This window comes from Myotis myotis, unplaced genomic scaffold (assembly GCF_014108235.1).
Source record: "Myotis myotis isolate mMyoMyo1 unplaced genomic scaffold, mMyoMyo1.p scaffold_m19_p_5, whole genome shotgun sequence".
Lineage (NCBI taxonomy): Eukaryota > Metazoa > Chordata > Mammalia > Chiroptera > Vespertilionidae > Myotis > Myotis myotis.
Genome location: NW_023416357.1, coordinates 5122325 through 5148999, shown reverse-complemented (window position 1 = coordinate 5148999; position 26675 = coordinate 5122325). Strand labels below are relative to the sequence as shown.

General features: G+C 43.3%; 1 protein-coding gene and 1 long non-coding RNA gene across 10 annotated transcripts in view; both read left to right on the top strand.

Annotated features, from left to right (window-relative positions):
- Window positions 1-26675, top strand: part of PRLR (prolactin receptor) — a 129601-nt gene that overhangs the window by 4603 nt on the left and 98323 nt on the right. The gene's annotated exons all lie outside the window — the stretch shown is intronic.
- Window positions 105-10660, top strand: LOC118656208. Its single transcript, XR_004967548.1, has 2 exons — window positions 105-2166; window positions 4236-10660. It is a non-coding gene; the product is annotated as an uncharacterized LOC118656208 (long non-coding RNA).

Here is a 26675-nt window from a genome sequence, read left to right as displayed (position 1 = left end):
CTCTCCTCTCCTCTCCTCCTCCCCTCCCCTCCCCTCTCCTGTTCTCTTCTCTCCTCTCCTCTCCTCTCCTCTCCTCTCCTCTCCTCTTCTCTCCTTTTCTCTTCTCTTCTCTTCTCTTCTCTTCTCTTCTCTTCTCTTCTCTTCTCTTCTCTTCTCTCCTCTTCTCTTCTCTTCTCTTTTTTTCTCTTCTCGCCTCTTCTCTCCTCTTCTCTCTCTTTGCAATATTTAGGGAATTAATTATTCCACAGAATATATACTACATATCCCATTACACATTATCTGTGTGCATATATGTGTGTGTGTATGGGTAAAAGTGCTGAATAGTGCAAGGAAGGAGCAGATGAAAATTTCCATTTTTGTGGTTCTTTGAAATTGGCAGCCTCTGCTGGCTGGGTTGGCTCTGGGAATCACCTACAGCCTGCCCTGGTCTGGAGTCAGCCAGCTGCTAAGGTGAAAGCCCTCCTTCCCTGAGCTCCGGGACACTGTTTCCCAGGGCTTCCCCAATCTCTGCTTCCCTGGGATGGCGCCTCACTAACCCTTTTAGTGGCTTTCCTGGGGTAGGTCCTCCCCCTGGGAGTTTCCAGTCCTCCAGACAGCACTGGAGAGCCGCCTGCAGAGGGTCACTGTGGTCTCACCGAGCGCTAGCTCATCAGGTCACCTGGCTGGATGTCAGACAGGGGTCCAAGGCTTGGCTTTGAGTTGAAGTGCCACTTGCTCCCCAGGGGATAGTAGGAACAGGAAATGTGTTCTTTTGGACCTCTGCACTTTGCCTTTAAGGGACTAGAGACCCCCTGGGTCTTCCATTGCCAATGCCAGCAAGGTTTAGCAGAGGACACACAGAGCATTGCAGCCAACAGACTGGGCTTCAAATGTTGGCTCCCAGACTTCGGTAAGTCACTTCTCTGAGCCTCACTTTTTCTGTCTGTAAAATGGGGAACAATACTGCCGTTCTTGCACTGTTGTTGGGAGAATGGAAGTAGTGTTTATGTAATGCCTGGTCAATGAAAAACTGCTATTATTAATATGAATGTAAGATTATAAGTAAGTGTGAAGCAGTTGCATGCTTTTTTGAGCACTCTCTCTCCTGTAGGGCTTATATCCATAGAAGAATGAGTAAAATCAACTCTGGTCTAAATATTCCCAAGGATGAGTGGTGGGTTCAGAAGGTAGTCGGGTCTGCTGCTTGACCTTTATCAAGCAGAGCACTCTGTTGCCAGCTGGTGAAATACGGCCAGACTTAGTTGTTTTCCTCAGTTCTCTGTTGGCCCATAAACTGGAATACACAACAGCTAGATCTTTGCCTATAGCTACAAGCAGCTGGGCATGGTGACTGGGAGGTCTCCTGGCTGCATCCATCCCCAGATGCACCAGAAACGGTCTCTGTAGAGAGAAATGTCTCCACTGCCGTCTTTTAAAGCTTGGCATAGATTTAGCCAATTCAGCTTCTTCTCTCTCCCTCCCTCTCTCCCTCCCTCCCTCCCTCTCTCCACCTCCTTCCCCCTCATCCTGGCCCCTCATTTGCAAAAAGTTGGATGACTGACATGGAAATATGGGAAAGAAATATCACAACCCTAAAAGGAAATGGGGCAGCCTGGCAGTACCCATTCCACAGATTGGTCGGTATGTTCTGCAGGGCGTTCTTGTATGCAAAGATGACAATATTGATCCCTATATCATCGAGCCTTTGAGCTATACTAAGCACTTTCCCACATCATAACCTCAATGATTTTTATGTCAACATTGCAGGGGATAAATGATCATTTAAAGCTTCACAGATAAAGAAACTGAGGCTGATAAAAATGTGCGTATTTTTCTAAGCCTCAGTTTGCATAGCTGGTAAAAGGCAAAAGCTGGGATCCAGGCCCAGGTCTGTATGATGTTGACACTCACCCCTTTTCCCGGTGCCGCCAAGCTCCCTATAGCAGAGAGTTGCGTCAGGGCAATAGATCCCAGTTCTTCTTCTAAAGAGCAGGAATGGCCAAATCTTCTGATGGTTTTAAGTGGCGTGAACATACATCCTGCATGTGATACGTACTTATAGGCAGCAACAATAAGATCACCTGTGGAATAATTTTCCTACTCTCCCACTCCTGCTGGGGCTCCAGATACTCAGCAAGCGAGGCTGTCTGGCTCTGGGCCATTGACTTCCTGAGCGATCCTTTTAAGGTAAAAAGAGCTATGGAATTTCCTTTTTTTCCCTACCTTTAGAAGGAGTACCATTTACATTCACCTCCCTGGGTTAAGCATGCATTCATTCATTCGACAGCTACTTGTTGAGTTCTGGGTAAGACAGACAAGGTGCTGGCTCTGGTGAAGCTTCTGTGCTAGAGAGAGTGACAAATGAGGGGCAGGGGATAAATATATAAATAAGATAACCTCAGATATTGATAAATGCCATGAAGGAAGTAGAGAGCCTGGGGACTAGACTGTACCAAGGCGTAGAGGCAACTTTATTAAGGAAGGCAGCTCGAGAAAATTTCCATTAGAACTTTATGTTCGCTCTTGAACTTACACTTGCCTGATAAGAGGGGCCCAGGCCATGAAGATCTGGGGAAAGGGCTGCCTTAGCAGAAGAAACCTCCAGGGAAAGATCTAGAAGTGTAATACATGAAGCACTAGCGCCTCAAATACAATAAAATGGCCCCCTAGAAATCCAGTTGAGTTCTATATGGGGGAGATTGTTGTTTCAAGGCCTATTATATTGTTCTAAGCTGTGCCGTGTACTTTATACTTATCTTACTTAATCTTCTCAACAATCTGATAAGTTAGCTATTTTTGTCATGACATAATAGTTGAAAAAATCAAGACTCAGAGATGATAAGCAGCTAGCCCACGGTTACAACACTAGTATTTTAATCTCAGAGTGTTTTGCTAACCTAGCATATGGTCTTTGAGATAACCTCTTCTAGGGGATAGTGAAAATATCAGAAGTATGTTAGGTAGCTAAATGTTAACAGTAATTTCTAGCTGATGTCCCAAGTTTGTTAGTGGCTGTTAATGTAAAAAGCAATCAAAGCTGTAAAGAATATTTGTGAGTTTATTTGAGCCAAACTGTTGACAATTGCCAGGAAGCAGAATCTCAGCGTACTGAGATAGTGCTCTGGAGAGTGGCGGGTTTTTACCTTGTTTTGTACATTACGATCGGAAGGGAAGATGTAAGTGGGTTACATGAACGCTGTTGGTGATAGACTAGGGAGGTGGGAGAAAACAAAATGGTGGGGGGAACCTCTGGGATTGGGTAAAAAGTAAAATGATAGCCCTAGCATGTTTGGCTCAGTGGATAGAGTGTTGGCCTATGGACTGAAGGGTCCCACCTTCGATTCCGGTCAAGGGCACATGCCCAGGTTGCAGTTCGATCCCCAGTAGGGGTCATGCAGGAGGCAGCCAACCAATGATTCTCTCTCATCATTGATGTTTCTATCCCTCTCTCCCTCTCCCTTCCTCTCTGAAATCAATAAAAATATTTTTTTTAAAAAAAGGAAAATGATAGACACATATGTCTTTGACTTAGGTGGGTGCAGGATAGTTAACAGTAAACAACTCAATAACAATGAGGGGACTTGTGGTCTCCGCAGAGCAGTGCCTGTGCTTTGAGAGGTCCAGAAAAAAGGAAAATGACTTTGACATTCCAACAACATGTTATCATAGATGCAAAAAGATAATAGGCCCAATTAATGTAAAGACTGACCTTTGTCAGGGAAGATACCAGCCGAGGACGTGACTAACCACCATCACTCCTTTTAGTTAAAGTTTTAATTTCAGATCAGCCTTTGTGGTTACTTTAGGTCTCTGAGTTTGCAAGACCACCTCGCAGGCCCTCCCTGAGTTAGTCACGTTAGCGTGTGGCCTCTTTTCGTCGACATGGGTCTCCGTCTGTACTATGTAATATGCAGCACTAGCCACGTGTGCTTAAAATGTGCCTGTCCAGATTGAGCTGTGCTGAAAGAGTAAAATACACCCTAGATTTCAAAGAACTAGACCCAAAAATATCTCATCAATTTTTATATTGATTATATGTTAGAATGATAATATCTTGAATATATTAGTTTAGATGAAATATATGAAAATTAATTTCATTTTATTTTTAATGTGGGTAATAGAAAATTTTAAACCATACTTGTGGCTCACATTATATCTCCATTGAACAATGCTGATATAGAAGAACGATTTGACAAAGATATGATACATTTTTCTTCCTTCTTCCTAACTTGACTGTTCCTCTGTTCTTGACTCAGACTCCAGCTCAAGTCTGTCCCCAAATCCAGTTACTTGGTGAAGCAGTAGACAAGAGGAAAGCAGTCCCCTCTACGCTCGCCCCAACCTCACTCTTCTGCTGGGCAGGTGGTAATTTGCAGCCACTTCATCATGTCCCCATCGGATTTGATGGACCCAGCCATGGGCAAGCTACGGCCCGCGGGCCGGATCCGGCCCGTTTGGCTGTTCTGTCCGGCCTGCGGAGCCGAAAGAGCGGAGGGTTCTCTTGCTCTCCCCTCCGCTCCTTCACCAGCAGCAGTGTTAACATGGCAACGTCGGGAAACACGGCCGCAGCTCCTTCTTCTGAGTCCAGTTTAAGAACCCATTGTGGCCCTCGAGTCAAAAAGTTTGTCCACCCCTGGTAGACCTAGTAGTTACATTCGTCATCACCCAACCTCTGACTCAGGCGAATCTCAAGACACTGTCGGATACCCTAGGACCAAAGGGTCATTTTGAATCTGGGTTTACAGTTTTAACTTTAAATCACTTCCCAGGACAGTGTGTCTGTTGTTCGAGGCATTTTGTCAAGTCAGACAAGGAGTCAGCCAGGGCTTCTCGTTTGTGTGCAAAGTCCTGGAATAAATCACTTCACTGTGGTGACAAATGTGTCTTCCTCCTCCCTGTTCTCTTGCTTAAAACGATTTGAACAAGATGCAGGGCCGGTTTCCAAGATGCAAGGCTGCTCCAAGGACATCACAGAAGGCCGTGCGGGGCTCTTTGTCCACCAGCTAAAGTGGCCCTGGCATATGTCAGTGAAGTAAAGATCTGATTTGCTCCTGCAGTTTTATTTCTTCCAAAGGAGAAAGCCAGTCAGATTTTGGTAGAGGGAGCCTCTGGCCTGGGGTATCAGAGGCCTGGATTCTACTTTAGTCTACTGGTGTGTGTGTGTGTGTGTGTGTGTGTGTGTGTGTGTGTGTGTCCCGCCCCCACTCCCCACAGTCCTGCAGTGATTCTGGAATTGATGAGCTATTGGCCCATCAGTGCTAGTGGGGAAATGTGCGATGAAATCGTGGGCGGTGGCTGTCCCTGACAACCTGAGGACTGGGGGCTTCCGCAGACACTCGCCTACGAGAGGAGTTTCCTTCCGGTGGCTGGGGCCAGAGTGCTGTATAAGATGCTCTGGGAAATATACAAGTAGCCCTTGTTCATTGCCACTTGGAATCTAAATCTGGAGGGGAAATGGCAGTAAGAAGCTGACAGGAATGAACTTTCATGTATCTACATCCACAGTAACATATTTTTTCAGCATCTTCTATGCCAAGAATTCAGTGCCAGACTCCATGGGGAAAATAAATGACGAATAAAGCCAGGTCTTTGGTTTGGAGAGCATGTTACCTAGTCGGGAAGGTAGGCATAAATGTAAGCCATCAGAAGCAATGTAGGATGACCGCCAAAGTTACATGGATGATACAGTTAGAGTCAGAGGTTCCCGAGGGCAGTGTGCCCTACGCCCTAAAGTACAATGAGAAAGACAAGGTGAGAGACGGCCATTGAAGGGTGTAAGGCTAAGCCAAAGACAAACGGAGACATGGAGACAGGAAGAGAGGGCTCTCCAAGTAAGGAGCGATGCACAGGCGGCAGAAGGAGGAAGTGTGTGTGGAGTGTTTGGTGATGCGGAGGAGAACCGCTGGAATCCTAGGGAAGCTTTGAAAAACTACTGATGCCCCCACCCTCTCTCCCAAGTCTTCATCGAGTCCATTTAGGAATGGGGCATGGGATCAGTGTTAGCGTTGCTTAGTTCCCCAGAGTGTTCTAATGCGAAGCCAAAGTTGAGAGTCACTGAACAAAAACACCATGATCTCTAGATCATAATCATGGGAAATAAAATTAAAAGGGCGATATTTTAAAAAGAAGTCAATGGACAGTCAGGGTGTGTGGTCTTCGCTTTGTGGAAATTTTATGTACACTTATATTTCTATGTAGTCTTTTTAATTCACAGATAATATTTGTAGCTATTCTATTGACTTGGGTGTGTGGCAAATGAGAGGTGTAGCCAGCTGCCCATATGCTGCGTGCTTTTGGGGTGCCCTGGAATTAACCTGAGCTAAGGATGGCGCAAGTGGTACCGCACAGCTGCTGTATTGACCAGGCTCTGTGTAATCTTGCAAAGGGCTTCATTATCATGCCCATTAGTGCCAACAATAGCTATTTTATTACAAACCGTGATCTCCCCACACTTCCCCCACTTTACAAATTAAGAAATGGTGTTTAATTACTTGCCTCGGGCCTTGAGCTTGCTGGCAAGAGAGATGAGAGTAGAATTCTCAGCCACTGAATTCCCCGTATCTGCTTTGGCTCCCAAAGAAAGTGTGCCAGTCTCCTGTTACAGAATACTCTGTACCTGGCAATGTTAGTCCTTCGATGAATGAATTAGTGTTATGGCCCAGTAGGTAAAAGATGACTAGACTGGCTGAGCTATCAACGCTGTGCTGAGTGTTAGCGTCCGTCTGCAGGCAGCCACAGGGGTCCCAGGAGCCTACCTGAGCTTCCCTCCACGTGAAAGCTCAGCCATGCACACCTACAGCTCATCCACTCCTGCCTTTGGGAAGTGAAGGCTCCCTAGCCCCAGAGCTCTGTAGCTATTGTGATTTTTCTTTTTTTCTTTTCTGGAGCTTCGATTCACCAAATAGTGACTTTTATTACATACGAGAGGGGGAGAGAGAGAGAGAGAGAGAGAGAGAGAGAGAGAGAGAGAGAGAGAGAGAGAGAAAAACCCAGCAGTTTTTACAGCTGCATTTTTAAAGAATTCTTGCCACTGTAGGTCTTGTTCTGGGTTTATTGCTAGTGGTGAGGCTGGGAGCTCTTTGTGAAAGCTAGTGGAGGGAAGCTAGAGTCCTGGCACTGCAGCCTCTTCAGGACAAGCAGATAGGTCAATTTTGTGCCATCCCAAATGGGTATTCTCTTTTTCTCTATCTTGCAATCTATTACTGATTGAAGAACAATTTCCAGTATCTTTATACCAAAACGCAAGCCTCAACACTGATTGCATGTGAGAATCATCTCAGGAGCTTTAACAATGCGCTGCCCAGGCCCCATCCGTAGAGCCCTTGCATCAAGATACTAAGACTGCGTCCTGGGCATCCTATTAACTTACTGTTCTTCAGGGAGCTGCATAGCGCTTTGGGACGAGCTGATCTTACTGCTCAGCTAAGACCCAAATCTTCATTACTTGTTTCTGTTTCTTGTTTTAGGTGGCATGGACCTTAGAGAACCATCCAAACCATATTTTTGTTGGGTAGCAGCACCATCATTGTCCTCTTTAGAAAGCATGATCTCGAATATAATATTAAGCTTTCTACCTGTCTAACTAGCGCCACACTCAGAGGGGCCCTGCAGAGCTTCGTGACTAAAATCATGCATGTGCAGTGTGGAAATCAGGTTGCCGGAAACTTGATAATTATGAGATTGAAAGATAAACATCAAGCTTCCCTACCTCCATGCATTACATTTCCCAGTTCCTATGTTGATCTTTAGTTAACCAACACTTGCTTTTCTGTCTCAGACATTTTAAAGTCAATTAACTTTGTTCCTGTTGACACCCTTATTAAAAATACAATTGAGGCCGTATTCTCCAGGGACTGTCATTGGGTAGAATTTACAAGGTGAATTGGCCCCAGAACTAACTCAGTTGTATAAAACCCTCTCCGTCCCAGTAAATGGGCCGGGTTGCAGAGGCTTCCAGCATCAGACTGGGCTTAGGGGAGTCATGAATTTTGGTTTGGAAAGGGCCAATTACAAGTCACCCTCAATACAGAAGAACCTGGGATATGGAAAATAACTCCAGAATCAATCTGAGAATAATTATCCAGGGTCCAGTTAAGTCGAAGCCTCCAATCTTTCTCAGAAAGTTGTATCACTACCAAGAAGCAGCCAAGTTTTTGTACCGACTTGGGAGGCAGGGGATGAGGTAACACTGAGCTTTTCTGGAGTCCTAAGATGACAGGATTAGAAGATGAGAAGCTGTTAAGGGAGGTTGCAGGGAGGAGATGGATGAAGGTCTGCTGTGAGCCATGCATGTTGGGCATTGGCCATGTCTATTCACTCCCCTGTTCTTTATGGAGGGTCTGCTCTGTGCCAGGGAGCCTTAGAGGAGCCGGAAATGGAGTGATGAAGCTATTGCTGTCGTGGAGTCTGTATGCCAATGAGAGCAAGTATCCTCATTGAAAAACAAACAAATCAAACTGAATGAGTTCGCGCTATAAAATAATGAAGTGAAGGGAAGGGAATAGAGTCTAAGAAAGGCTGCTTTCAACAGGCTTGCAGGAGTTGCTCTCTGAGGAGGTGGCGCTGGAGCCGGCACAAGATTGTAAAGAGAAGCCACGCGGAGATCAGGAAGAGAGAAGGCCAGACAGAGGGAACAGCAGGAGCAAAAGTCCTGAGCTTGGAAAAAGTTCGATATGTTTGGAAAACAGATAGAACAGTGCAGCTGGGCCTCAGGGAGAAAGGGTCAAAAGTCAGGCAGGAAAGCAGCCCGTAGGTGGTGGGATGGAGTTAGGACTTTAAGTGTTTTAAGGAAATTAATTTTAAGTAGGGGAGTTGTGTGTTTTACATTGCATTTTAGAGATGGCTTGGGGCTCTAGAAGGGATGGTAGATTAGAGGCAGAGGGAGAACTGGGAGGCTGAGCAGGACAGACTGCATGAGGATGGAGCCACAAAGGCGGTAGCATGGGGTAGAGTGTTGGAATCTGGAGCAAGTGTCAAGGTAGGGCCATCCTGGCGTTCAGACTGAAAGGGCCAGGAAAAGTGACAGCAGGCCTAGGCCTGTCTCAGACAAGTCTCCTGCCCCTTCCTGACTGCGGCCAAACTTGACTGGTTGTGAACCTGAGGTGTTGTTTGGAAACATGAGGGCCTTTGACCTTAACTTGTTTAAACAAAAAGTCCAAATTCCTTCCAAGACAACATAACTGCTGCCTGCTTTTAACCTCCTAACCATCAAAATGTTATCCTGTCTGATAAGACCATTCCTCTGGGTTTGGTTGTGTGTGTTGTTTATTACTGTGCTTTTTATAGGTGCTGAAAATGTCAGGTTCCCATTGCTAGTTGCTCTCTTCTCTGAGTATTTCAACACCTGGGCTGTATTTACTGAGTCCGCCATGGGCCAGATGTTCACACCTGGTGCCAGTTTCTCTAGATCAATGCGTCATAGTAGCAGGCTCTCAATGAGCACTCACTGTATTCCAGGCATTGTTTGAGAACTTCACATTTTCACCCGTTCAACCCTCCCAGCCACCCTTTGAGTGAGTACTCATTATTATTACTATTTCAAAAGTGAAGAAACTGAGGTAGATAAGAGGTTCTGTTGTTTGCTCAAGACCCCACAGCGGGCAAGGGGCAAAGCCAGGCTTTGACCTGCGGGGGACTGTGCCGTCCAGGCTCTGAGCCGCGAAGCTGCGCCCCTTCTCACCTGCCGCCTCTACACTCGCCTATGGAACCAAAGCTGCTATCTCCCTCGGTCACTGAACCGGCTCTCTTCAGATTTAGGTTTGTTTCTTCTGAAAACAAAACAAAAACAACCCAAGGCCCCACTGGGAGGCCGCTCCCCTGGCCAGGGCTTCCAGAAGTGGGCTGGAGGGGAAATGGCAGACCTTAGAGGCCCGGGGATGCGGCCCCTTTGCAGGAGGGCCCCACATCTAAGCCACCGGCCTCTGCCCAGGGGGCAGGATGAACCCCACCTGGGGAGCCGGCTGTACAAGGTCGCCCACAGCAGAGGGCTCTGGGTGAAATGCCCCCTCTTCTCCTCACCTCTCTTCTACCCATGACTAAAGGGCCTGTGTGGTGCCCACCTGCCTGTCCCTCCTAGAGGGCTGATGAAATCCAAGTTAGTCAATAGCTGTGCAGCGAATTCTAGCTGCTCGCCAGGGTCATTTGAGGCTGGCCCTTAGAAACCAATAGAAAGAGTCATTAATTCATTTGTTAGCATGTTTCTGCTTTAAAAATATTGAAGACTCTCTCCAGAGGTTTATCATGAGCAGTGAAAAAAGCCTGGAGAACACAACAGCTCAGGCTGTCTCTCTACCTTTCACTGCATATCTGCTTCCAGAAAAGTCTTCTCTCATAATCAGCACACCAGTAGCAGACCTCCTCCCCTGCCTAGTGGGAGTAACAGCAATGAACTGAACAGAATCGAGCTTTGTACAAAGACATTCATTATGGTTGCTTGAACTCCGTTAATGAATTCTTCAGCAATGATGGGAAAGGCAGGAATTGTGATGTTTCATCGCCTATGCTATAAGTTTTAACTTGTTATATATGTCAATTAAATAGCAGGCATTTTTTTCTGCAATTGCCATAGGGTAGTTTCTCTCAGCAATTGGAATGCCTTCATTGGAAATGTTGAATTCATCTCATCAACAATCTGTTCATTCCACTGTTTGCTTTTCAATAAAAATGCTATTTTTAAATGTCATACAGCACATGCCAGATATTTCCTATTCAAAACGACAAAAGAACCTCCAAATTCAAAATGACAAAGGAAAAAAAGGGCTGTAGTTATGGTTGCATGAGGCTCTCATCTTATTTACTAGCAAGTCAGGAAGACTGCAGTGTAACATCGCTTAACTGAGGAAAGTTTGAAAGCCATTTCACATCTTCCAATCGCCCCCAAGTAGCTCAGAATCCTACTACTAGGTTAATATAAAAAAAATGCATCTTCAAACCTTTATTGGACAGTTTTGACAAAATATTCAGCAGAAAGTGAGGGTGAATGGCTACCAAATATTGGTATGTCCTAAGTCCAAGTCATTCAAAGATCAGTGCAATGTGCTGGCAGCTGTGTGATCATAAGGTGGCCCCAACACCCCTTTGGGGTTTTGAACTAGCAGAGTTTTATTTTTCACTTAGCAAGCTTTCCTGATTTTACTTTTTGGGGGACATCACTGAAACCATACCACTATTCAGATCTGTGACTTTTTATTTATTTTTGTATGTGGTTTAAAATTCAAGGTACAAAAGAATATTCAATGAAAACATGCCTTCCTGGTGGGGAAGGCTGGGTGGGTGGGAAGAGATCACCAAAGGACTTTATACGTACATCTAGAGGTGTGATGCATGAAATTCATGCAAGGGGCTCAGTCCTCACAGCCCCGGCTTCGTCTGGAAGGTCGTCCGGACGGTTGTCCTGCTGTTCAGTCTAATTAACATATTAGCTCTTTATTATATAGGATATGCATAACCCGTGGACACAGACAATAGGATGGTGAAGTCATGGGGAGGGGTCAGGAGGAGGCTAGAAAGGGTCAATGGTGGGTAGGGGGAGGGAGGCATATGTAATACTTTCAACAATAAAGATCTACATATATAAAAGCCAAAGTGACCAAATGACCGAATGACCAGTTGCTGTGACACGCACTGACCACCAGGGGGCAGGCGCTCAATGCAGGAGCTGCCCCCTGATGGTCAATGCACTCCCATAGCCAACCTCCGGTGGCCAGCCAACCTCCTGAGGAACCTCCCCCCTGACGGGCCCCAATCGACGGCCAGGCTGAGGGACCCCACCCATGCATGAATTCGTGCACTGGGTCTCTAGTTTAAAAAATAAAGAAAACACATCTTCCCTTTCTTGTTCCACAGTCACTGATTGCCTGACCAGGCAATCACTCATGTTAGATAACCGGTTTGGCTCAATGGATAGAGTGTTGGCCTGTGGACTGAAGTGTCCCAGGTTTGATTTCAGTCAAGGGCACATGCCCGGGTTTCAGGCTCGATTCCCAGTAGGCAGCGTGCAGGAGGCAGCCAACAATGATTCTCTCTCATCATCATTGGTGTTTCCCTCTCTTTCCCTCTCCCTTCCTCTCTGAAAGCAATAAAAATATATATATTTTAAAATGCACCACATGTGTGAATATGCGCTAGATGTCCGTTTTTAATTATTTCACACCCAAGATGTTATGACTCTGTGAAGCCAGAACCTACATTCTAGTGCTGACCTCTTAGTCCTACTAACACTTGATTCTTATCGATCCTGTAGCCTCCTCTCTAAACTCAAGTGCATTGTTCAGTGTGGCTATTAAAGGATGAACAGCAGTCTTCAGAGAAGGGTCCATCTGCCAAAGATAGAGGAGGGGACGAAGTTACAGGAGATGCCCACCTCTGAGTGTCAGCGGGCACGTGCTTTCAGTGGCACATTTACAAACAATTCAGGTGGAGTTGTTAAGTGTTAGGGTGTAAGTCCTGGGATCTAAGCCCGCTTGGGCTGTCTTCTGCAGGGATTTAGGGGTGTCGGGTTCACTTTGGCTCCCAAAGCTGCCACGCACACCCATTTCAGAAGGCTGGAGATTGAATCTCCTTCCTGCATTCCCCGAGCCTCACTGCCGTTGCGGGTCTCTGAGTCTCAGCAGGAAAGGATGGATGACCTGAAGGATAGGTGGACTTGAAAGTCAGTCAATGGAGCTATTTGTTGACATTTGGGAGGAGCATGAGGGAAGGCAAAACCTGGGATCCAGGGAGAATTTTATTTCTTTTTCTTTATTAATTTAATTACTTTCAGGGGCATCAACAAATTCTATATTTTTGTGTCTTTTTTTTTTATTGTTGACACTATTAGAAATGTCCCTCATTCCACCACCTTTGTCTCCCTCCATCCAGCCCCCCAAACCCCTGCCTCCACTACATCGTTCTCTGTGTCCACGGGCTCTGCATATATGTATATATGTTCTTTGGCCAATCTCTTCCAGTCTCCCCAACCCCCGTTCCTTCTTAGATCTGTCATTCTGTTATTTTTTTTCTTTAAAAATATTCGGGATCAGTCATTGTGATGGGGATAACAACAGCAATGACTAAACGTTTTAACTACATCCTGTATGCTAAGCATTACTACTCTAAATTCTTTACATACATTAACTTGTTACCAACATAACAGCTCACCAGAAGCAGATCTGTCCCCATCTTACAAGGAGAAAAATGTGTTAGAGACACTGTAAAAGACTCACCTCAGGTCTAAACCTAAGATTTGACCCAGTGAATACCGGAGCTCAGGTGGTGGGCTTTGGAATTGAACCTAAAGAATGAAGCACTTATATAACAGACAGAGCCTTCAAAGTACAATGAATTTTAGAATGCACTCATTCTGCCCATGGCATTACCCCGTCACCTTTAGTTAACACCTTGTGTTAGTCATATGCTTACTATTGATCAACAGTACTACGTAGTAAACTGCTGGGAGGCAGGCTTATGACTGACTCACCTTTGTATACCCTACCTCAGAGCCTAACAATGTCATTCAAATTACAATATTCAGTAAGTGGGATAAACCTATCACAAAAGAATGTTTCAAATCATCACAGATTACAGTTGGTTAGAAACCAAATCCTTGTCAGCTTATATCATTTCTAACTAAATGACTGTCCATGTTGCTTAAAGAACTGGAATTTTGCCAATCACCTGTAAGGTCTAGACTCCAAGTCTGTAAGGCAGCAAACTGTCTTTGTGTTGGCCTATGTCACAGGTTGTCCACGTACTAATGACTGGTTATATGCGGATCTCCTGCAGAGGATCACATAAGGCCTAAGAAATAAGTTTGCCTCATTATTTCAACTCTCCTCCATTATCATTCAGAAAGAATTCCCTGTTGCCTCCACTTACCACACTACAATGTCCCCACATAAACCCCAAGTCCCTTTTCTGTTTCCACTCCCACTCCATTGTCGGCTTTCCTCTGTCAGATTTCTTCCTCTGAACTGAATGTTTGTAAGACTGTGTTAAAGAACTTGATAAACCATTCAGGCCACCATGATTCAAGAAATAAATAGTCCCAGCATTTGCATTTTCATAATAATGGATCAACTTGAAGTCTTTACTAGTGGAACTATCACTAACAGCTAGGCTGGGGTGGGGGGTGGGGGGGGAGAGGGAAGGTGAAGTCCTCCAATCACACCTTGCAGTAGCTCCTTCTGCTGCCTCCAAAGCCTTATTGGTGTCCCCCTGAGTTGGAAGGCCTCAATGCCAGAGCACTTACTCCTAAACATCAGTGGATTAAGGGGTCTTCCAAGAACTCAGAACTTGACCTCAGGTGGCAAGTCTTGTGTGCATCTTGCAAATGAGAATATTCATTGGAATCAGACTAAGCACAAATCTCAGCTCCAACGTTTCAGGGGTGAAACTGTGGAGCCAGTTAGGCACCTCTCCTGCCTTACCGTCTCAGCTGCATACAGAGGACATTAAAACATACATTCCAGGGCTGCTGGGGGAATGAGACAAGATAAGGTATGTAAAACACTTGGCACTGAGGAACACTCAGTTCAGCTCATGGGAGGCACTGGTATCACCTTCATCAAATAATTCAGGACTTATTGGGGAGACCTACAAATGTACAGTCAACAAGGCAAAATTCCAAGGGAATGGAGCAAATGTTGGGTCTGAGCTTAGCAGGAATAAATGAGCTTGTAGGACCCTAAAACTCCTCGTGTGAGCTGCTTAGTTCAACCATGTCCCTTCCTTTTCCCACTTCACCAGCAGACGAACATGGCACTGCTGGTTGGCAGCCCTTATCATAGACTTCACCTTCTCTGAATACAAAAGCAGCCTGTCCCTTCTTCCTGCCGCATGTGCTTCAAGGCTGTGCTACTGAAAAGTGTGCTAAACTTCTCTTGAGTGTCAGTCTCCTTTGTAAAAACAGATTTGATAAGACCTATGCTCAGGGCTGTTTGGAGGCTGGAGTAACAGGTGAGAAGCACCTCAGCCATAGTTGGCCTCACAGTGGGCTGGCTTGCTTCTCCCTTGACCCCATGCTTTGGGATGGCTTGAGCAGTGTGTCACATACGGAGGAAAGGCTCTGGAATGATGGATAGTTTGTGGATTGGGTGCTTTGTACACCCAGCCACAAATGGCGGACTTTGAAGGTCATTGCTCTCACCAAATACTTCACTGGAGAGCTAGGTTCTGAGCCTTTGGAACCCAAATCTGATAAGTATTCAGGAAACCTCCTCACGAGATGAAGCCAGTAGATTAGCCCAATAGACCTTCTCCATTTGCCCTACATTTGATGCCAGCAGGCAAATCAGAGCTGGCTGGATAGTGTGCAATTCTAAGAAATGAGGAGAGGGCAGAAACACCTGTTCTTCCTGTAGCAACGCCAAAGCAAATGGAAGCAGCTCCAAAATGTATCAGCACCATTGGCAAGCACGATGGGAAAGGCTGGAAAGGTGCTGCCCAACTCCCATTGCTGGTGAGAGCACTGCTGCCACCGGTCCCAGGGAGCTGCCAGCCTGGCCTCAGACTGAAAGGCCTGCATGGCCAGGGCCTGGGCTCGGCAGGAACTGGGCCCCCAGCACCGAGGATTGAGAACCAGCCTAACAAAGCGTGCTGTTTCCACTCGTGAGAGATGGATTGATAGGAGTTTTGTGATGCACTAACCCACCTCCAAGGCCAAACAATCACACAGGCAAAATGCCTGCCTGCCTTTGGCGTGGAAGGGGCCTCGACCTGGGCGGTTGTGCCGCTGGCGCTGGTGACACCAGAAGGAACTGTCGGGCTTAGATGCTTGTTACGATCCACGATTTCAGTTCGGTTCTTTCCATTTGCTTCTAATTCCATAAACATAATGGTGATTAGTGGTTTAAAGAGAAATTTCTCATTTGTGAACAAAGTGTGTGGTAAGAATCCAATAGCGAACATCTACCAGCGACTAAAATTGTAAGAACAACAGTAACACGGGCTCCCAATATCTTGTGTTTTGTTGTCATGGTGAGAATCAATAGTGTTCGGGGAACACTTTGAAGTCCAAGGCATGGTCAAAGGTAGTAACTTAAAAGGCTGTGGATTTCTTTTAAAAGAGAAATCACAGGTGGCTTAGGGAACTCTTCCAGTGGAATTTAAGCAATAGACAGTTATGGATTCTCACCAAAGTTATCAGGAGGCTGATTATGTAAGAGCTTGGCAAATACATGTTCAAACACAAAACAACTTCTCCCCACAGTGGCATTTTATGGAGACCTACTTTACAGGGTGGGCATTGGCTGGGACTTTTCCATGGATACTCGTTTGGAAGCAGACATTGAATTCAGTTAGGACATGATTGTTGTACATGTGGCAGGTAGCTGGGATTATTCCAGCGGCTACTCTTCAGTGGCGAAGCATTAAGCTTCTCTGGGAATCTTCCTTCTGTACAGGGAGAGGGATGCTGTGGAGAATTTCTTTTTGTGGGCGAATTTGCCCAGCAAATGGCAAACATTCAATAGGAGCGAAAGAATGAATGACACTGGTTATTGCTGATGACAATTGAAAATGAATGAAACACCTTAATGAATCTCATACTGAGACTTGGCACTGAGTCAAAGTCCTGTACTGGAAAGAGTTAAGTTATGATATCCCAATATTTAGATACATTGATTACTAACTCTGGCTTTCCCCCATCCGTTTTGACAGAAATTTTAAATTCTCTAGGGCAGCGGTTCTCAACCTGTGGGTCACGACCCCTTTGGGGGTCAAACACCCTTTCACAGTGGTCGCCTAAGACCATTGGAAAACACATATATAATTACATATTGTTTTTGTGATTAATCACTATGCTTTAATTATGTTCAATTTGTAACAATGAAAATACATCCTGCATATCAGATATTTACATGACGACTCATAACAGCAGCAAAATTACAGTTATGAAGTAGCAACGAAAATAATTTTATGGTTAGGGGTCACCACAACATGAGGAACTGTATTAAAGGGTCGCGGCATTAGGAAGGTTGAGAACCACTGCTCTAGGGGAAATTACTGTTTTAGAAAGTAAGAAATGGTCTTATTAGTGCAACCCCAAAATAGCAACTCCCTGCCTTCTAATTGATATCCATTTTTGAAATATGAATGAGACTGAAGTATGAACTCCATGTTTAACCATGGTCTCTATATTCTGAGCACAATTATCAGAAAAGAGATTCAGGCATTTGTCCCTGAGTGAAAATTTGTCCCAGAATATGGGTTTCATTGTGCAAAGTAGAAAGCAAAAAAGCCCAAACAATGGAACAGTCTCCCTAAGCTATTCTGTATATAACCAATTAGGTGGTGTAAGGGTTGTGATTATCAATGTCATGTCATAACACATGTATACAAATTAATTTCATACCAGGGAACTTCACTGGGGAAAAAGAAGTCACTACCACTGAAGACTATGAATTTGGTTTCTTTGTGGGTAAACACTGCTAATATAGCTGGTGTACAGGAAAGTGCAGCATTTTTATCTAGAAATTAGAAGCCCTATTCTTAGTTCCACCTAATGTTAGGACATCACTTCATGCTTCTGAATTTTATCTCCCAACAATTCCATGCTTCTTTGTTAATGGGGAGCCAAAATTGAACATAACAGAAACAGCTAAATAAAGTCAGAATTGAAAAACATCAAAAACAACTGAATAAAATAAAGATGGCGTTTTCTCACTATTTTCCTAATATTCATTACGACTTAACTTGATTACCAAACCCTAAAAGATGTGGCAATCAGATGACTGGTAAATATGTGTTTACCAGATTATTCATATGATTATCAGAAATTTCTGCCCTAGACAAAATTCTACACCTTCCCAGAGTTGTTATTCAGGAGAACTTATCATACTTCATGTGGACCTCAAATATGAATAATACATATTATAATAAGCCTATGTGTTCCTAATATATCATAGACAGCAAACTTTTTCTCTAAAGCATCAAATGGTAAATATTTTAGAATTTGCGAGAAATACAACCTTTTTCACAATTACTCAACTCTGCCCTGTCACACAAAAACAGCCAATGCATAAATATATATGAGTATGGCTATGTTCCAAAATTTTAATATTAAATATAGCCAATGGGCCAAATTTGGCCAATGGGTTACATTTTGTTGGCTCCTAGTCTAGACTTTTTTTAAATGCCACAGTATCCATCTGCTGTCATACATAAATTTAACTTACCCTAAATTCTGTTTAGCTTATTAATAGTTTAGTCCATGTTACATAATATATTGTGAATATGTTGTCACACCGTACATTAATTTATCTAAACATTGGTTTGACCTATTAATATTTAGACATTATTAATATTCTATTATGAGTCTGCTATCATGCTATATATGGAATTTTAAAAATCTTTGTTTACTCTATCAATATTTGTAGTGAATAGCCAACACAGTTTGAGGTAGCAAGCATTTTTAGCTCACTGTGTATTGGATCATGTAGCCAGTCCTTACCTCTCCCTGAATTCTTTCTAATCAAGGGGGTTTTACATAATATAGGGTAGGGAATAAGCCTATTTATTCTATCCCTATCTTCCTTAATACTAACCATGTCCTGTGATAGTTTTTACCTTTGCAAGCCGAATAGTTCTGATCTTCATGATTTGTCCTTAAATAACCCTCTGCCCCTCATCTCCTTGATCATTTTGTGCCTCCATCACTGAGTCTCTTCGGGCTTTGTGAGCCCTTGAAGTATAGCAACTAGACTGGAACACATTGTCCCACGTCGGCCCCATCATCACTTCCTAATGAGGCCTGGTAGTACTTTTTTAGTGCAGCAAGCAATAAAGTAAAAAGTGTGAAAGTAGGGAAGAAACTGAGAAAGCCCAGAGGGTTATGGGAAGAGCAAAATGAACTACATAAAAAAGAAGAAAAAAATGACTCTTGCAAAGCACTCTGAACTGACTACTAATGTATTCTATAATTCCTTTAAATCTCAGCTGTGACCACAGGTAAGCTGTCTGGAATGTTGAAAGAGTAAGAACAAAACCAACATCCTGCGTTGGCTAGGAGTGGTCCTGTGGTAATTTAGAATGAGGAGCTCTGGTAAGAGTTCGTCTCCGATGGGTGCCAACCATGCGAAGAGAAAATTTAGGACATAGTTTAGCACAGTTGGCTAACTAACTCTGGGACGAGCTCTGCTGCTCAGAGGACTACTCATCTGGGAAGATCTGCCTTTGAACTGAATTCTTTCCTCTGTCCTCTGGATCTGTGGGAAAAGTTCACCTGAATTTAGTGAGGTCAGTTACAAGGGGACTATGTTGTCATTGAAAGTCCTGTGCACAGGTTCCAATTAAAACTGAGAGCGATCCTACCAAATTCATTAATTTATCAAACCCCACAGACACTGTGCTAGGTACTAGGGAAATAATAGCGAGCAGAATGGTCTCTGCCCCTTGGGAACTTACAATATAATGAGGAAGTGGCTGCCAGTCAAATTCATGTACATTTGTACTATGGTTAAGACAACAAAGTAGAGGCATATTATTCTTCTGAGAAAGTATGATTGACCGAAGATCAAAATGGTAAGGATGTTTTCCCAGCAAAGGGAATAGCGCATGCAAAGGCACTGAGGCAAAGAGAACATGATAAAGGTGGGGAATAGAAGAAATGCGATGTGACTGAACCAAGTTGAAACAAAATATGAGAAAACGCTGGATAATGAGAGAGCGGGCAAGGGGGCCAGGTCATATAGGGTCTCAAGGAGCAATAGGAAACCTCTGGGGTGTTTGAAGAAGAGGGATACCAGGACCCATTTGGTACTTTTTTGTTTGTTTTTTAATATTTTTTCAGCAACTTACATATTTTTTCTTTTTTATTGAATTTATTGGGGGTGACACTGGTTAACAAAATTATACAGGTTTCAGGTGCACAATTTCACAACACATTATCTGTACACTGTATTGTTTGGTCACCACCCCAAGTCAAGTCTTCATCGCCATTTATCCTCTCATACCTTTCTCCATTTCCCCCACCCTCTTACCATGGAAATCACCACACTGTTGTCCATGTCCATGGTTTTTTCTCTTTTTTGCTTAATTCCTCCTCCTCCTACCCAGCTCCCCAACGCTGCCCCTCCCCCACCAACGGCTCTCAATCTATTACTCTGTCTCTGTTTTGCTTGTTAGTTCATTTTGTTCATTAGATTCCACATATGAGTGAGATCGTATGGTATTTGTCTATCTCTGACTAGCCTATTTCACTTAGCACAATGGTCTCCAGGTCCATCCATGCATCACCAAGAAGAAAGAACCACTCGAGCTACTCTGTGGAGAATATTGTGGGAGGGGAGTGTAAATGCCTTTGGGCTTAAAGGTTAGGACAATTGGTGAGAAATATGAGCAGCGCTGTTGAAGGATCTGCTTCATTGAAGGCTACGAGACTAACAAAAATTCGAGGGGGGCCTGTATTAGACATGGAAAAACCTCTCGTGATCAGGGCCAAAGCAAATGTTTGTTTGCAATGTTGAAAAAAAAGGCTGGACCCAACTGCAGTGTTGAATTTATTACTGGCTTGGGTGGTTTAAATAATGCAAGAGTCATTATTCATTACATAACGCGAAAGTGAGTGGTGAGTCTGTAAGTGCTGATGTGAAGGCAGCTGAAGAATTTTTGAAACTCTAGATGAGCTGATGGTGGAGGAAAATTACTTGCTGGAGTAAATTGTCAACATGGATGAAACCTTCCTGTTCTGGAAACGGATGCCTTGAAAGGACTTTCATCCATAACGAGGCCAAGTCAATGCCAGGTCTCAAGACTTTTAAAGGGCAGGGTAACAGTATTGCTGGGGGCAGAGTTTCAGGCTACAGATCTAAACCCTCTGTGATTGGCACCATGAGAAGCCCAGGGCCTTCAAGCACATCAATAAGCACACGCTGCTGGTGTCCTATAGGAGCAATGAGAAGTCATGGGTTGATTCAGCGCCTCTTCCGACATGCCCTCTAGGTCAGCAAAATGGAGAAGTACTGTTTGGAGAATAACCTATCTTTCAAGATGTTGCTTATTGTTGATAATGCTTTCAGACATCCTCCTGTTATTGATGATTTCCATCTCAGTATCAAAGTGGTGATTCTCCCTCCAAATACCACCTCTTTGATTCAACTAAGGGGTCAAAGAATTATAGCAGCTTTTAAGGCCTACTACCTGAGCAGGACCTTTTCCTAGGCCAGCGGTTCTCAACCTGTGGGTCGTGACCCCTTTGGGGGTCGAACGACCCTTTCACAGGGGTCACCTAAGACCATCGCAAAACACATATATAATTACATATTGTTTACAGTAGCAACATTGCAGTTATGAAGTAGCAACAAAAATAATTTTATGGTTGGGGGTCGCCACAACATGAGGAACTGTATTAAAGGGTCACGGCATGAGGCAGGTTGAGAACCGCTGTCCTAGGCTATTGCTAACAACTGAGGTAGATACTGAGAAGACACTGGAACTGCTCTGAGAGGGTTACCCCTATGCCTGCATCAGGAACCTTGCGTGGCTTTGTGATGACATTACCAAGCAGTGTATGAATGGCATATGGAAGACACTCCAGAGGTTCGTCTATGACTTCAAAGGATCTGCCAAGGATGAAAAAGTTGCAAAAATCAGCCAGACTGCAGTTGAGATGGCAAACACCTTGAACGCGGGTGCAAATGAGGATGACATCAAGGAACTCCTGTGGGAGGTTCCTGAGGAATTGACTAATGAGGAGTTGTTGGAACCAGGACAGGAATGCATAGCTGAAGAAGAGTCAAGAGAAAACGGCAGGAAAAGAGTAAGAACCCCAAGGAAACTCACAGTGGAGGGTTAGCAGAAGCTTCCGCAGCTCCCCCCAAGCTCCTTAAAAATTTTAAAACTTTGGACCACAGCACCCAATAGCTTCTATTAATAGAGAGGAATAGTCATGGCTCCTTATCTGCTTTCCAAGCAAATCTACGATTTAAAAAAAGAAACAAATGAAGCAGATAACCATGGACGTATTATCAAAAGACTCACGCCCCCTCAAGAAGAGCCTCTGGCAGGTCCTTCAGGAGCTAGTGCAGAACACGTTGTCATAGGAGAGGACAGCTCCCTGCGTGTTGTTGCCCCTGAAGACATTCCAGAGGGAAAGGATGTGGAGGTGGGAGACCCTGTGGAGGCCCAGACTTATATGTGTGTTTGTGTCCTAGTTTATAAAAAAGAAGCTTAAATAGTAATATATATATTAAAAAATGGAAGAAAATATTTAAAATAAGAATATAATTGAAGTCACGGGCATCTCTTTTTTTGCTACTTTGCATTTTGGTGATTCATAATTTCACTATGTCCTAATAAAGGCATATGTGGTATGGACTGTAAAATAAAAGTCCTATATAATAAAAGCCTAATATCCAAATCGACTGAACAGTGAAACGACCTGCGAAATGACCGGTAGCTATGATATGCACTGACCACCAGGGGGCAGATGCTTAACGTAGGAGCTGCCCCCAGCCTGCAGGCCCCAGCTGGCAGTGGCGGGGGATGGGGCTGGCAAGCAGGCAGTGCCAGGCCAGCCAAGGCGGGTGCCAGCAGGGGTCCTCTGATCACCCTGCCCATCACCCCGCAGCTTGACCCTGATCACCAGCCAGGCCTAGGGACCCTACCTGTGCACAAATTTTGTGCACCAGGCCTCTAGTAAGGATATAAATATAGAAAATATTTTTGTACAGCTGTACAATGTGTTTGCGTTTTAAGGTAAGGGTTATTACAAAAGAGTCAAATTTAAGGAAAAATAAAAGCTTTTAGTGAAAAGTTAAGTAAAGTTAAATTATTATTGGAGAAAATATACTTTTTATAAATTTAGTATGCAGTGTTTGACAGTCTGCAGAAGTGTACAGCATGTCCGAGGTCTTCACATTCACTCACCGCTCACTCAGTGACACCCAGAGCACCCAATAGCTTCCAGAGCACCCAGAGCACCACTTCCAGTCCCGCCAGCTCCATTCACAGTACGTGCCCTACACCGGGGTACCATGTTTTATCTCCTATATGGTATTTTTATGTGCCTTTCAATATTTAGATATGTTCAGATACACAGATATTTACTATTGTGTTACAATGGCCAATAGCATTCAGTATAGTAACATGCTGTACAGGTTTGCAGCCGAGGAGCAATAGTCTAGAGCAGCGGTCACCAACCTTTCAGACCTCACAGACCACCAGTGGTCCACGGACCACCGGTTGGCGACTGCTGGTCTAGACCATACACCCTAGGTGTGGAGTAGGCTGTATCATCTAGGTTTGTGTAAGTACACTCTGTGATGTTTGCACAGTGACACAGTCACCTAATGACACATTTCTCAGAACATATATCTGTTATTTAGCAACTCATGACTGTACACACACACACACACACACAGTCTCCCATCGGTAATTTGATTGAAAACCTATAGATCCATTGTGAAAAAAATGGCATTCTTTTAATATTGAATCAGTCCATCAAAAAGCACTGACCATCTCCTCACTTACTCTTTCTTGCTAAAATGTTATAGTTTTATTTATATAGGTCCTGCACATTTCTTGTGAGGACTATTCTTATGTATTTTATAGTTTGAGTTTTTCATTATATCTTTTCTGCAATGTTGCTGGAATATAGGAAAATTACTAATGTATGTGTGTTTTATTTTCTGACTTACTCGTTACAATTAAATGTAAGTTGATTGTAAGAGTATGTATCTATAAAAATGATGGCTGTAAATAATGTTATTTTTCTTCTAATAGTTGCATCTAAATTTTATTTATAGCATTGATTGTAACTTTACTAAGTAATAATAATGAGCATCCTGTCTTAAACATCAGTCTTAAGAAGAATGCCTCTTTGTCTAACATTTTTCAGAGTATATGCTGTCAGAGCTAATAAACTTGGGAAATGCTACAAATGAAATCCTCCCTCCCAGGGATTCATAATTCATATTACTACATTAAGAGTCCGAGCTCTGCAGTAAGAAAACTAATTCAACTGAGTTCAACCCAGAATTTCTAAAGTGCATTTGACCACAGAAGTATTCTTCCTCTCATTTGGAAATTTACATCAGTTATGGCAATCAAGATTATATTAATTTGATCTTACTTTCTTCAGGATTTTGTGAATTCTTATATCTACCTTTTGTCATGCTGTGGTTTGATTTTACTATTATTTTTCCAATAATTTAGAAGGCAATCGACTCCTTTTTTATTTCTACAAGTGATTGTGCATAAGATTTTTCAGAATACTTCTACCTGTGTTTTATACTTGCCAAAGTCAGTGACATGACCACTCACTTTTCTAATCAAGTTCAGAATGAAATGGCATGTTTGAATAACTCCATCGCAAGTGAAAATTTTAATCCATCTTTACTTCCAATTCTTTTCTCCTTGTTTATAAAAATGACGACATTTTTTATTCAGGTTGCTGTCAGTAACTATTTTATATTACGTAACTTCTCTCTCATAAATTGTTTATCTATTCAGCAATGTAATCAGAGTCACAATACATCCCTAGGCAGTTCTATGATTATCTGGCTTCTGTTCCATAGCTATTGTCCTTTTATACCATAAATATCTTATTTTTGACTTCTTATTTTCATTCCTTTCTAAGGCATCTAAAGGATAGTTTCAAGAAGTATCATGAATAGGGCAAGTAGTCATATATATTTTTTAATTCCTGGGTTAGCTTGGAACAAATTTCTTTTGGCTTTCCACATAAAGGATGATTTGTCTGGGTATAAAATGTTTGTCTCACCATCCTTTTTGCCTTTCATATTTAGTCATGTAGTGGAAAAATCTGAGATCATCCATATTTTTGTTTCTTAGTAATCTGTTTTTCTTCCTGGATTTTTGTAGCTTTTACTTTGTAATTCAAATATTTTACCATAACGTATCTAGGTATGAGCTCTTTTTACTCGTTTTGCATAGTGCTTGCTGAACCATTTCCAGTTCCAGAGTCAGATATTCTATTAGCACTGGGAAGATTTTTTTAAAATTTATTTTATAATTTTGAATATTTCTTTGGTTATATGTGTTATGCCTTTTTAGAGATATTAGTTACAATAGAGATTAAGTGTATACTTTGATCAGTTTTGCCCAATGTAGATATCTAAGTAGTCTATTAATACCCCTATTAAGATATAGAACATTTTCATCACTCCAGAAAATTCCTTCATGCCCCTTCCCTGGCAGTCCCTATAGCAGAAGCAACCACTGATCTGACTTCTATCACCTTAGGTTAGTTCTGCCTGTGCTGAATATCATAGAAATGAAATCATACAGTGTTGTGTACAAGACTTCTTTCACTTATATTTTTTGAGATTTGTCCATGTTATTGTTTGTATCCGTCATTCACTTTACTTATTGCTGAGTAACATTCCATTATATGACTACACTGCAATTTGTTTATTGATTTCCCTGTTTGTGGATACCTGAGCTATTTCCAGTCAGGAGCTATTATGAATAAAACTGCTATTGGCATTCTTGTGAGGTCTGTTATGGACATATTCTTTTATCTTTTGGGTAATTACCTAGGCATGGGATTTTGAGGTCAAATGGTGAGAATACATTTAACTGTTAAGAAACTGCCAACAGTTTTTCGAAGTGGTTGTTCCATTTTCCACTCCTGCTGGCAATTGAGGAGTTTCAGTTGCTCTGTATCCCCCACCAACCTTTTAGCTGTTCTAGTGGGTGTGTAGTGCTGTCTCATTGTGACCAAAAGTCTCTTTTTTATGAGTACACATTAACAGTAATTTTAATCTGTTCCCTATTTTGTGGATCTGGCATGTTTTATCTCATTTATTCCTTGTAGGAAGTACTGGGTAGATCTTCTATATTTTAGAGCAGGGATGGGGAACTTTTTCTGCCAAGGACCATTTGGATATTGATAACATCATTCGAGGGCCATACAACATTATCAACTTAAAAATTAGCCTGCTGTGTTTGGTCAAACATTTAATTAACTCGCCCCTAACGTCTTGGCAGGGCCAGACCCAATGATTTCTCAGGCCTTGTACGGCCCGCGGGCCAGATGTTCCCCACCCCTCTTTTAGAGAGTGTCTGATTCTGTCTCCTGTAGCATCAGTTTTACTTCCTACTGCCCTCGGTGGACATACCATATGAATACTTTTCATTTTTGGCTTCCCTATAACCTCTTCATATCTCACCCGGCACCTTTTTCATTCCATCCTTTTCTCTCATAATGGTTACCTGTCTTTTTTCACAGTCTCTTGTTTCTACATCAGTTGAGGATGTGAAACAGTTTTCTAAAATTATCTTTCCGATGGTCTTTCGGTCCCCTTGTTATGCATTTTTTCCCACTGTCTATGCTATTTATTTTTCATGCTTACTCATCCGGGAATGAAAATCAATCTGCTTGGACCCAATGTTTGTGAACACATAGCATGCACAGTGTGTTCCTAGCCCTGTTCAATATGTACTAGGCTATAGGTTCTTTGATCTGCAGCTGGAGGGCAGAATGTCATGTCCTGGCTCCATATCAGCTTCTGACGGGAAGGGGGCTGCTGCAGCTCTGCGCTCTGATTTGGGCCCCTCTCCTCCCCACTGCCTGCTCTGCTAACTAGAGAACACAAAGGCTCATCGTCTTCTGACGCCTTCGGCCAGGACTCTCCCTTTCTCCCCGGAGCCTTTTCCGGTTGGATGTGTGTTCCAGGGTTTAGTATGCTACTCTTCAGTCTTGTAACATCAAAACTCTATTGTTTTCCACTGAGATTTTTATACAAATATAGAAGGGA